This window comes from Tursiops truncatus, chromosome 13 (assembly GCF_011762595.2).
Source record: "Tursiops truncatus isolate mTurTru1 chromosome 13, mTurTru1.mat.Y, whole genome shotgun sequence".
NCBI lineage: Eukaryota > Metazoa > Chordata > Mammalia > Artiodactyla > Delphinidae > Tursiops > Tursiops truncatus.
Genome location: NC_047046.1, coordinates 49,611,674 through 49,625,105, shown reverse-complemented (window position 1 = coordinate 49,625,105; position 13,432 = coordinate 49,611,674). Strand labels below are relative to the sequence as shown.

Sequence of the window (13,432 nt, the reverse complement as noted above, 5' to 3'; positions counted from 1 at the left end):
AATTTCAGTAATTGTGTTGTTCATCACTGTTTGTTTGCTCTTGAGTTTTTCTAGGACTTTGTTACATGTTTCTTGTGTTTTCTCCATTCTGTTTCTGAGATTTTGGATCATCTTTACTATCATTACTCTGAATTCTTTTTCAGGTAGTTTGTCCAGTTCTTCTTCATTTATTTGGTCTTGTAGGTTTTTACCTCGCTCCTTCATCTATAACATATTTTTTTGTCATTTCATTTTTTTTTTTTTGTTGGGTGGTTCTGTATTCCTGTCTTACTGGTTGTTTGGCCTGAGATGTCCAGCACTGGAATTTGCAGGCTGTTGGATAGAGCTGGGTCTTGGTGCTGAGGTGAGGACCTCCAGGAGGCCTCACTCTGATTGATATTCCCTGGGGTCTGAGGTTCTCTGTTAGTCCAGCTGTTTGGACTCAGAGCTCCCACCTTAGGAGCTTGGGCCCGACCTCTGGCCTGGGCACCAAGATACCGCAAGCTTCATGGCGCAGTTGGAAAAAAAAAAGGAAGAAAGAAAGAAAAAGAGGAGTAGTACAATGTGAAAGAATAAAAAACAAAATAAAATTAGAAAGAAAAAATATATTAGGAAAAATAAAACTATAATTGAAACAACTGCAACAAGGTAAACTAAAAGCACAACAGAAAAAAGAAAGAAAAAGGGGGGGGAACAAATGAAAACGAGAGAACAATAACGAAGTATAAAGAATAAAATAAAATTAGAAAAATAAAAGATTTTTTAGGAAAAATAAGAATATAAAAGAATCAACAACAATAAATCAACAAGGTAAAACAGAACCCCAATCTAAAAGGGGAAAAAAGAGAAAAAGAAAAAAAACCTTGGCCATGGGGGTGGAGTTTAGGTGGGTGTGGAACTTAGGCAGGGGTGGGGTTTTGGACCTAGGCAGTTGTGGGGGGTGACATTTGAGTGTGGGGCAGGGCCTATGCAGGGCGAGGTTCAAGCATGGGGCAGGGCCTCTGTTTAGTACCTGCGCAGAAGGGGAGAGGCAGCACATGGAAAGGAGGGCCTCTGGAGTGTGGAGTTCTGGAGTTTGGAGGTAGGGCCCTGTGTGGGGGTGTGTGGGTGGGGTTTAGGCCTAGCGCATTGGAGGGGGTCTCAGAGGGAGTCTCCGAGTGTAGAGGTGCAGCACTGGGTGGCGATGTAGGGGCGGGGCTTGGGCACTGCACTGCAGGAGGGAGGCTCCAAGGGCAGAGGATTAGGCTTCCCGGTCCCTAAGTGGACAGGGAAGGCGCTGGCCCCGTTCCCTTCCGTTCCTTCGTACCCCTCCCCCACTGTCTCCCCCAGGGTTTCCCCCGTCCACGCTGGACCCCTAACCGTGGGTGGATCCCGCTGGGTGTAGGAACTCCTCCCCTCCTCCAGCCACCCCTCAGGGGCACTGGTCCTGGAGGTCCGGCCTTTACTTTTGCTCCCCCTTCCCTCCCTCCCACTCCCTCAGGACTCGCCCGGCTGGAGGGGGCCTAGGTGGGCAGAGAATCAGGCCTGGGATCTCAGCAGGTTCCTGGGGGCCCAAGTGGGCAGGGGAAACCTGGCCACTCTCCCTTTTGATCCTCTGCCCTCTCAGTTGTTCCCCAATTTCCCCCTTGGGGTGTGGGGTCCCTTCCCCTCCCCCAGCTGCCCCTCAGGGGTGCCAGTCCCATCCCACCTCCACTCCTCCTCCCCACGTCCCATGTCCTACCCGGTCACTGGGTGTTCCTCCCGTCCCCTTAGGTGTCCGTGGTCCCCCACCGGTGCCTGGTAGGTGCCCTAGTTGTGAGGAGACGTGAATTTGGCATCCTCCTAGTACGCCATCTTGACTCCGAACCAGGTATTTGAATTTTTAAGTACCAACTAGTTCCTCATTAAATGCATTTTGAAAACTAATATTTTATAGTCACTTGGCTACTTTGTAAAAAGTGGAAGAGTTACTTTTCCTGGCACATGAGGTTTGAAAGTCTTTCTAAGTGAATTTTCCAGATGTTGGGATGGGAAGTGTTTCCTTCAGTAGTTGATTCTGCTGCAGCAGCAGCTGCCCTAAAATAAGCTGTTGTCCAGGCAGATGAGGAAAGAGTGTCCCAGGTGGGGAGAGGGTGGCACGTCAGGGAGGCGTGATTGCCAGGGAACCTAGGAGGATCACTGCCTAGAAAATGCTAAGGCTGTCTGAAACCAGCTAAGCAGTGGAAGCTTGTCATTAGTTTGTGTTTATTAAGTGCTTACTGAATGCCAGGTGCTATTCTATGCACTTGGGATTCAGGGATGAACCAACGGTCAAAAGCCCCTTTGTCATGGAGGTGACATTCAGAGGGACGTGGAGATGAGGAGATAATAAGTAAAAGAAATAAGTAAATTTATAGCATGTTAGAGGCAGTAAGTGCTATGGAGGGGAAAAAACAAAGGAGGGGAGGGGGTTAGGAAGTGCTGGGTGGGGGCACGGTTTACAATGGCTGCGGCTTTATTTAATATGTTCATTCATTTATTCAACAAACATTTGTTGAACAACCATGTTACCTGGGCCATCTGGGTAGTGTAGCAAGACAGTTCAGGATCAGAAGTTACTTAAGGCATTTCAACTTTTTAGGGTTAGGGAGGGCTTCTTGGAAGAGGAGACAGTTTTGTTCTGTTTTTTTTTCCTCTTTTTAAAAAAATTGAAGTATAGTTGATTTACAATGATTCAGGTGTACAGCAAAGTGATTCAGTTTATATATATGTATATTCTTTTTCAGATTATTTTTCATTATAGGTTACTACAAGGTACTGAATATAATTCCCTGTGCTATACAGTAAGTCCTTGTTGGTTATCTATTTTATGTATAGTAGTGTGTATCTGTTAATACCAAATTCCCGGTTTATCCCTCCTCTCCTCCCCCTTTGGTAACCATAAGTTTGTTTTCTATGTCTGTGCATCTATTTCTGTTTCATAAATAAGTTCATTTGTATCATTTTTTTAGATTCCACGTATACGTGATATCATATAATATTTGTCTTTCTCTGTCTGACTTACTTCACTTAGTATGATAATTTCTGGGTCCGTCCATGTTGCTGCAAATAGCATTATTTCATTCTTTATGGCTGAGTAATAGTCCATTGTATGTATGTATGTATATATATATATTTTTATATATATATATATATGTACACACACACACACACATATACCACATCTTCTTTATGCATTAATCTGTTGATGAACATAAAGGTTGCTTCCATGTCTTGGCTATTGTAAATAGTGCTGCTATGAACGTTGCGATGCATGTATCTTTTTGAATTAGAATTTTCGTCTTTTCGGGATATACGCCCAGGAGTGGGATTGCTGGATTATACGGCAACTCTATTTTCAGTTTTTAAAAGAACCTCCATACTGTTCTCCATAGTGGCTACACCAATTTACGGTTCCACCAACAGTGTAAGAGGGTTCCCTTTTCTCCACACCCTGTCCAGCATTTATTATGTGTAGGCTTTTTGGTGATGGCCATTCTGACCGGTGTGAGGTGGTACCTCATCGTAGTTTAGATTTGCATTTCGAGGAGACAGTGTTGAGTAATAATAAAGAGTTGGAATTGATGGGACATAACTGGAAGTTGGGGCTGACTGAGGCATGGTGTCCAGGACAAGGCCTGGTTCCGGCATGGCAAGCCGGGTGGCAGTGGTTCTGTCTCGTTCAGTCAGGGGATGCAGGAGGAGCTCGGTGGTTTGGGTGTGGTGATGAGCTCTGTCTAACGCCTTTGGGAATCTGGGGCAGTCGAATAGATGCGCTCACAGCAGAGAAGTCTGGCCTGGAGAAACCACGTGGTGCAGTGGGGGATTCCTGGCAGGTTGTCCAGAACGCATCGTGCTCATAAGCACAGCTCCCTTCTGTGCAGAATGACTTAGAAGACGAAAGGGATCTCACAGACTGCCTGGTGCACTCTTTTATGTGGGCCAGCCACAGATCTTTCTGTCCCTGCCCTTGTTCCCTTCTTATAATCTTACACCCACGCTTTAGGACTAATCTTTGGGGGAAATTAAGGAACCCTTGTTTAAGAGCTCAGGCAGGTCAGCCTTGTGGCCGGTCATACGCAGAACCTCAGCACCTATCACTTGCCTAGGACCTCGACCACCACACAATTTAATAACTGGGCCTTTATTTTCCCAGATTCTAAATCCTGTCCTGATACCAAGTCTTAGACTCTTACTCCCTTAAGACTAGTTCCCTGCTTTGACCTTGATAGTTCAGTTCCGTTTATTCCTGAGCACTTGCAAAGTATCGAGCACCAAAGGAACCATGCAAGGTGCTGAGATTCAAAAACGAGTTAAACATGGTCCCTCACAGACCTACTGGAGAACGGACTTGAGGATATGGGGAGGGGGAAGGGTGAGCTGTGACAGGGCGAGAGAGAGTCATGGACGTATACACACTAACAAACGTAAGGTAGATAGCTAGTGGGAAGCAGCCGCATGGCACAGGGATATCGGCTTGGTGCTTTGTGACCGCCTGGAGGGGTGGGATAGGGAGGGTGGGAGGGAGGGAGACGCAAGAGGGAAGAGATATGGGAACATATGTATATGTATAACTGATTCACTTTGTTATAAAGCAGAAACTAACACACCATTGTAAAGCAATTATACCCCAATAAAGATGTTAAAAATAAATAAATAAATAAAAATTAAAAAAAAAAAAAAACATGGTCCCTGCCTTTATGGAGCATATTAGTCTAGTAGGACAGCTGGTCAGATAAGCATGCAATGATGATACTGTATGATTTGGTATAATAATAGAAGATTGTTTTCTGTCTAGAGGACGTACAGTTCTGCCGAGGAGTAGGGGTACTAAAACCCAATCCTGGCCTCAGAGCCACGTGTACCTGCTGTAAGAGTTCCCTGTTGGTGGCTTCCCAACACTATTCCTCACTCTGATTTTATAGGACTGACCCATCAGTGGCTCTAAGCATTCTTTTGGGAGCCTAGACACTGTGTTTTGCCTGGTCCCTCCACTGCCTTTCTCTACTAAAGACCTGAACTGAGCAGCCTGTGTCCCTTCCCTCTGTGCCCTCCCATCTCACTTTGACCTCATGTGTACACTAGTTCCTAGTCCCCATTCTTAACATGGAAATTAACCCATGTAAGAGTCTCAAATCTGTATCAGAATTTGAATCCATTGTCCTGGAGTCCTAGCACAGTGCTCCTCCCATGAAAGCTCCTGGCCACGTATTTGAAAGGATGATGAGGAATCTGCATTTTCAATAAATACAGTACGGTGGTTTTAAATACATCTGCAAATTCTTTGACATTCCTCCTATCAAAAGGTGGAATCTAATCCCCCTCTTTGAGTATGGACTGCCCTTTGTCATTTGATTTTAGAGAATAGAATGTGGCAGAATGACAGTGATTGACTTAAAAGGCTAGGTTAGAAGAGGTGACATGGCTTATAGCTGGCTCTCTCTTGGGATGTTGGTGTGTGGGACCCAGATGCCATGTTGTGAGGAAGCCCAGGCCACACAGAAAGGCTTTGTGCTGTGGCTCTAGTCCAGCTAAGGTCCCAGCTGACAGCTAACTTCAACCACTGGACTTGTGATCAACGAGCCTTCAGATGCTTGCAGCTCTCAGCCTTTGTGCCATCTGAGATGGCTCTGAGTGAAACAGAAATGAGCTGTTCCTGTTGAGTTCTGACCAAACTGTATATAAGACACTAGCTTTTGCAGTGGTTTTTGATATAGCAGTAGATCATCAGAACACATAATAAACAGAATTACTGGTCATGTTAAAAGTTGTTTGTAAGGTATCTGAAACCTTGATTTTGCATAAGGAAGGCAAAGAAAAATAGCAAAACTGTTCCTTCTTGTACTAGAATTGTTTGATCATCTGTGAATCACACACATTTATAACATTCTTTTGAAGAACTAAATCCTTCTCAGCTTTTGTATGGGACTGATTTGTCTATTTGCAGTTTGTTATGCCTATCTGTACAAGTGATATAATTTCAGTAGATTCGAGCAGAAGGAGGCCAGTCTCTAGTTTCTTATGTGTTATTTTTTTAAAAAAACAGCTTTATTGAGGTATAATTGACATTCAATACTGTACATGTTTAAAGTATGTGCAGATAGTATTGATACATTTTGACCTATGTACACACTGGTGAAATCATCATTACAATCAAGATAATGAACATATCCATCACCTCCCAAAAGTTTCCGTATGACCCTTTGCAATCTCTCCCTCCTGAGAGATCTGAGGCAACCACGTTGATCTGTTTTCTGTCCCTGTAGATTAGTTTTCTAGCGTTTCATATAAATGGAATCATATTTTATATATATATATATTTGTCTTTTTTTTTTTTTTTTTTTTTTTTTTTTTTGCGGTACTTGGGCTTCTCACTGTTGTGGCCTCTCCCGTTGCGGAGCACAGACTCCGGACGTGCAGGCTCAGCGGCCATGGCTCACGGGCCCAGCCGCTCCGCGGCATGTGGGATCTTCCGGGACCGGGGCACGAACCCGCGTCCCCTGCATCGGCAGGCGGACTCTCAACCACTGCGCCACCAGGGAAGCCCTATATATTTGTCTTTTTTTATTCAGCATAATTATTTTAAGATTCCTCCTTGTGTTACATGTATCATTACTTCATTCTTTTTATTTCTCAGGAATATTCCATCATATGGATATATTACAATTTGTTTAACAATTCACCTGTGAGTGTGCATCTGGGTTGTTTCCAGATTTTGGTTATTACAAATAGAACTGCTATGAACATTTGTGTACAAATCTTTGGGTGGAATGGCTGGATCATATGGCAGGTGTATATTTTACTTTTTAAGATATTAACAAATTGTTTTCCAAACTGGGTATACCATTCTACATTCTCACCAGCAGTGTATGAGTGTTTAAAGTTGCTCAGTTTACTGTCACCAACACTTGTTCCTGTGAATCTTCGTAATTTTAGCCATTCTAATAGGTGTGTAGTGGTGTCTCTTTGCTATTTTAATTTGTACTTCCCTAATTACTAATGATGTTGAGCATCCTTTCATGTACTTACTTGCTACTTGTATATCTTCTTTGATGATATCTGTTCACATCTTTTGTCTATATGTTTGTTGGATTGTTTGTGCTGTCATTTTGGAATTTTGAGAATTCTTTATATATTCTGGATACAAATCTTTTATAAGATAAATGCTTTGTGGGTATTTTCTTCCAGTCCGAGGACTGTCCTTTCATCTCTTAACAGGTTTTAGTTTTCATGAAGTCCAGTTTATCAATCTGTTTTCTTATGAATCATGCTTTTGACATTGTAGCTGAGAAATCTTTGCCTAACCCAAGGTCATAAAGGTTTTCATATATGTTTTGTTTCTGAAGTTTTATCATTTTAGGTTTTACATTTAGGTCTGTGATACATTTAAAATTAATCTTTGTATATGGTGTGAAGTATTGATCTAAGTTCACTTCTTATGCATATTCTAGCACCATTTGTTGAAAAGATCCTTCCTCCACTGAATTGCTTTCACATCTTTGTTGAAAGTCAGTTGGCCATATATGTTTGGGCCTTTTTTATAAGCTCTTTAGGCATTTCCATCGATGCACTTGTTTATCTTCATGACAATACCACACCATCTTTATTACTGTAGCTTTGTAACACCTTTTGAAATCAAGTAGTGTTAGTCCTTTAACTTTGTTCTTTAAAAACACTTTTTCTATTGTTATTCTGGATCCTTTGCAGTTCCATATGAATTTTATAATCATCTTGTCCTCGTCTGCAAAAAGTCAGCTGGGATTTTGATAGGAATTATGCTGAATCTATAGATCAATTTGGGGAGAGCTGCCTTCTGAATAGTATTGAGTCTTTTGACCCATAAACAATGAGCAGATTTCCAATCATTTAAGTGTTCTTTAATTTTTTCCAGCAATGTTTTATAGTTTCAGTGTATATATCTTTCAATGTATATATCTTTTATCATTGTGTAAAAGATGTTTATATACATCTTTTTTCATATTTTTGATGCTATTGTAAATGATATTTTATTTCAATTTCCAATTATTCATCACTAGTCTATAGGTACATAGAAATACAATTGATTTTGTACATTGCTTGTATCCTGCAGTGTTGTTAAATTCACCTATTAATTCTTGTAGCTTTAAAAAGTATTCCTTAGGATTTTCTACATAGAAAATTATGTCATATGCAAATGAACACTGTTTTACTTTTTGCTTTTTAAGCCAGATGCCTTTTATTCCTTTTCTTGCCTTATTAAACTGGCCAACATCTCCTGGGACATCCCACAAATGGATTTCCACTTGGAATTTCCCTCAGTCAGTAAGCTAGGTAAATCATAGGGCTCACCTCATTTGTTTCCTATTTCTCAGGAATCACTGTCCACCACTGTGTGATATGCAGTATCTTGAAAACCATTGTTTCATACATTTTGTCTGTTTTTTGCTTTTATTTTTTAACCTTTCAGGTAGAAGGGTAAATCTGATCCTCGTTACTCTATGATGCTTGGAAGTGGAAGTTCTTATGTATTCTTAAAAAAAAAAAGAAATTCATTTACAGGCTTTACTTTGACAGTAGAGTTCAGTGTTCAGTTTACTTAGCCTAAAATTTATCTTCTCTTTCACCCTTCAGACACCAGACCTGACATTACTTTCACTAAGAGATAGAGTGTTGTAATTAAAAGCTCAGATTTTCTTCCTCTTCATGAGACTTATCAACTTTCTGATATACTATATAGTTTGGTTATTTATTTTATTTATTTACTTTCTGTCCCTCCCCCTCCCAACAAGTGCTGTGAAGAAAAGGATTTTTGTCTGTTTGATTTCTGCTGAGAGTCAGATCCTAATTTGCCACTTTTACTAACTGGACTATATACTTCACCTCTCTCTGCCTCAGAATCATCATTTATAAAGTGGGAATAATAGTGCCCGTTCTCAATGTGTTGTTGTGAGGATTAAATGTGTTATGTATAGCACTCAGAACAGCGCATGGAATATAGTAAGTCATTTTTCTTAGAGATGTTACTGAATATTCCTCGCTAGAGATTGGACGGGGTAACAGGAGATGATAAACGCAAGCTCAGCTCTCTCAGGTCAGCCACCAGCCAGTAGCTCTTAACACAGTTTGGATGGGGGTGTATATTGGAATGATCCATTTACGTATGACTATTAGATTATGTGCAGACGTAATAGCTATCCTTTTCTGAATTAAAAAAATTGAACATTGACTATTAAATTAGTAAAAGGGCTCTGATGACCTAAAGGAAGTAAATAGTAAAATTGTGTGCTTTGTGACTCTCTGTTTCTCATCAGAAAAGTAGAGATATCTGAAATTCTTGTGTCTAGGTATGTTTTAGAATTCAGATATTTTTAGATTTTAGAAAGAAAAAGGTGCATATGTAGTCTATAATACATAGTATGTTACATCCCAGTAGAGCCTGGGACTGTGCCCTCAAATCCAACACATTAACTCATTTGGCAGCAAAATGTATGGACGTTCACACCAAGTGGATAAGTAAAGACTGTAAAAACCCAGTTTTGGTTCACATTAGGTTTTGCCACAAAAAGAGTTTCCTGTATACTTAGGAAAATACATTTGAGTTTTCAGAACTTTTAACTTTTAGAATTGTGGATGTGAATTATGGACCTTTTATCATAAGATTTGGGAGAGGATTAAATATATAAAGCACCTGGAATATAACAGGAACTCAATCAGTTATTATTACCATTGTTATTCATTGCCTCAATATTATTAGTAGGAAAATGTTGTAGTAGGATAGTATTGTAGTAGTAATTATTTCAAGACTGTAGAAGTATGCAAATAGAAAGAAAAATAGACAAATGGGATCTAATTAAACTCAAAAGCTTTTACACAGCAAAGGAAACCATAAATAAAATGAAAAGACAACCCACAGAATGGGAGAAAATATTTGCAAATGATGCAACTGACAAAGGATTAGTCTTCAAAATTTACCAATGGCTTATGTGGCTCAATACCATAAAACAAACAACCTGGACTTCCCTGGTGGCGTAGTGGTTGAGAATCTGCCTGCCAATGCAGGGGACATGGGTTCGATCCCTGGTCGGGGAAGATCCCACATACTGTGGAGCAACTAAGCCCACGCACCACAACTAGTGAGCCTGCACTCTAGAGCCCGCGAGCCACAGCTACTGAAGCCCACGCGGATAGAGCCCGTGCTCCGCAACAAAAGAAGCCGCCGCAGTGAGAAGCCAGTGCACCACAACAAAGAGTAGCCCACGCTCGCTGCAACTAGAAAGCCTGTGCGTGCAGCAACGAAGACCCAATGCAGCCAAAAAATTAATTAATTAATTAAAAAAAACCCTCATAAAAAACAAAAAACAACCCAATCAAAAAATGGGCAGAGTGGGGCTTCCCTGGTGGCACAGTGGTTGAGAGTCTGCCTGCCAATGCAGGGGAGACGAGTTTGTGCCCCGGTCCGGGAAGATCCCAGATGCCGCGGAGCGGCTGGGCCGGTGAGCCATGGCTGCTGAGCCTGCGCGTCCGGAGCCTGTGCTCCGCAACGGGAGAGGCCACGGCAGTGAGAGGCCCGCATACCAAACAAACAAACAAAAAAAAAAAACAAAAAAAATGAAAGAAAAAAATGGGCAGAGGCCGTAAATAGACATTTCTCCAAAGAAGATATACAGATGGCAAAGAGGAACATGAAAAGATGTTCAACATCGCTAATTATTAGAGAAATGCAAATCAAAACTACAATAAGGTATCACCTCACACCAGTCAGAATGGTCATCATCAAAAAATCTACAAACAATAAATGCTGGAGAGGGTGTGGAAAAAAGGGAACCCTCCTACACTGTTGATGGGAATGTAAATTGGTGCAGTCACTATGGAGAACAGTGTGGAGGTTCCTTAAAAAACGAAAAATAGAGCTACCATATGATCCAGCAATCCTACTCCTGGGCATATATCTGGAGAAAAACTTGGTTCGAAAGTATGTATGTACCCCAAGGTTCATTGCAGCACTGTTTACAATAACCCAAGACATGGAAGCAACCTAAATGTCCATTTACAGATGAATATATAAAGAAGATGTGGTACATATATACAATGGAATATTACTCAGACATTAAAAAGAATGAAATACTGCCATTTGCAGCAACATGGATGGACCTGGAGATTATCATACTAAGCGAAGTAAGTCACACAGAGAAAGACAAATATCATACGGTATCACTTATATGCAGAATCTGAAAAAAAATGATACAAATGATCTTATTTACAACACAGAAACAGATTCACAGAACCTAGGGAATGAATTTATGGTTACCAGGGGAAGGGTGGGGGGAAGAGATAGATTGGGAATTTGGGATTGATATGTATACACTGCTATATTTAAAATAGACAACCAACAAGGACCTACTGTATAGCGCACACACACACACACACACACACACACACACACACAAAAGACTATAAAAGTAAAGCCCTGTTAGAAATGTTACCCAGTTTTCTTGTTCATTCAAGCCAGGTTGAAACTATGGGTGGTGTTTTAGGGAGGGTTTAGATAGAAATAAAGGGACTGGGAAGCCCATTCTTCGTGGTCTTTCATACGTTTACTGGGGATGAGGCAGAGAGTCTGTTGATAAGTGTACATAGTGGAGGTGAGTAGGAGCTCTAGGTAGCATTGGTTCCCCAGATACTGGGAACTGCCTTTTTCCTCCTCCTCTTCCTCCTCCCCTTTCCCCTTCTCCTTCTCCTTCTTTTATGTACTCAGTCTCATGACTGTCATCTCATGAGACAAAGGAAATTACTTTAGCCATGGGCTAGAGGTTGAGGTTCACATGTAGGTGGTGGAAGCCTTGAACAAAGCGTTCTTGATCCTCTGAGAGTAAAGAGATCATTCATTATTGCCTGCATGGGGGAAGGTGAGACTCAAACTTAATGAGTTTGCATATTAATGAGTCTGCATATTAATGAATCTGCATATTAATGCTAACAGCTTTCCAGTTACATTTTGGTCATTCACTGATTCAGTAGCACCTTGTTTTGCTCTTCTTTCCTGGATTTAGGTAATGAACAAACTGACCAACTTGGGGGTTGCTAGGTTGGGGTAGGTTCCTAAGGAAGCTGGTAGACTTACGATTTTTCTGGTAGTCATCTTGTCTTAACTGGAGGGTAAGGTGGTTTATGAAAGCTGATGCCTGGTGCCTCAGAAATATCATAGACTTTGGAGTACTTTGAATCCTACCTACCTCCTCCTTTGTAAATGTGGGCAAGTCATTTAGCCTCTCTGAGCCTCAGTTTCATGAGACATAAAAATAAAAAGAACAACAGCTTCCTTAGAGTTGTGAGAGTTAAATGTGCAAATACCTAGTATATTCTCCAGTGCATAGCATGTGCCCCATTAAAAGTAGCTACATTATCTGTATAATTTCCTAATTTTTATCTAGTAAGAACGTGCTAAGAATGATCATTTGAATTTTCTTTATAGTTAAAAAATGATGATGAATTGTAACATGTGTGTTACTCTGGTGAGGGATGTTGATAATGGGTGAGGCTATGCATGTGTGGGGACAGAGGGTATATGGGACATCTCTGTACTTTCTGCCCAATTTTGCTGTGAACCTAAAACTGCTCTTAAAAATAAAGTCTATCAAACAGTAATAAAAATATTATGATGATGCAGTAACTGCAATAGCAGCTGTAGAGATATTCAGCATTATACAGTAAAACAGGTTATTTCTCAAATAATTTAGAACATGATGCTGCTGTGGAAAGAACCTGAGGTTCAGTAACAGAATACCTGGCTTCCAGCCTGAGTTTTACTGATTGTGTGAACTTGAACAAATCACTTAATTGAATTTATCTTTACTGTCAGTAAAATGAGGATTATGATGTAGACTTTGTCTACCTCCCAGGGCTGATGTGAAGATCAAATGAGGGAATCTATATGGAAGCATTGTGTAACACTCTGATATGTCATAGAAGGGATAGGGTTTGGGTTTTGTAAACTTATTCTTTTCCTTGCCTTTTTGGCAAAAGGACCCCGGGTTCTGATCCAAGGGAGAAGGGTTAATCATAGGGTAATAGCCTGCATTCAAACGGAGTCTCCTCCTCCTCATTTCCTGCCAAAGCAACATTTTGGTTAGAAGCAGGGGAATACTGTCACTGAACGCAGTGGGAAGAGGATAGGCAGGGAAGAGCCTTTAAAAATGAAGTAAATGAATAAAACACACAGAAATTCCCTATTTTGCCCTTTCTCATTTAGTACCTAGCTCATTTCTGGCAATGTATACCTGCTTCCCTCCTCCTGCTGGTGTTTTCATTTATGTAAATTTCTTTATTTCCTTTTATATAAATCAAATTAACAGTGTCCTTATTTGGAACATAGAGAATGCTTGCTGCTCTGTGCACTGAGTGGGCCAACTTGGCTATTGTAACCCCAGATCATAGTTTTTTCTTCCTGTACTATGTTGTCAAGTGGTTTTACTTTTAT

At 40.9% G+C, this 13,432-nt stretch overlaps 1 long non-coding RNA gene across 3 annotated transcripts in view; it reads left to right on the top strand.

Moving 5' to 3' along the window:
• The window catches only part of LOC109549194 (uncharacterized), a 92,770-nt gene that overhangs the window by 50,031 nt on the left and 29,307 nt on the right, over window positions 1–13,432 (top strand). The window lies entirely within an intron of this gene.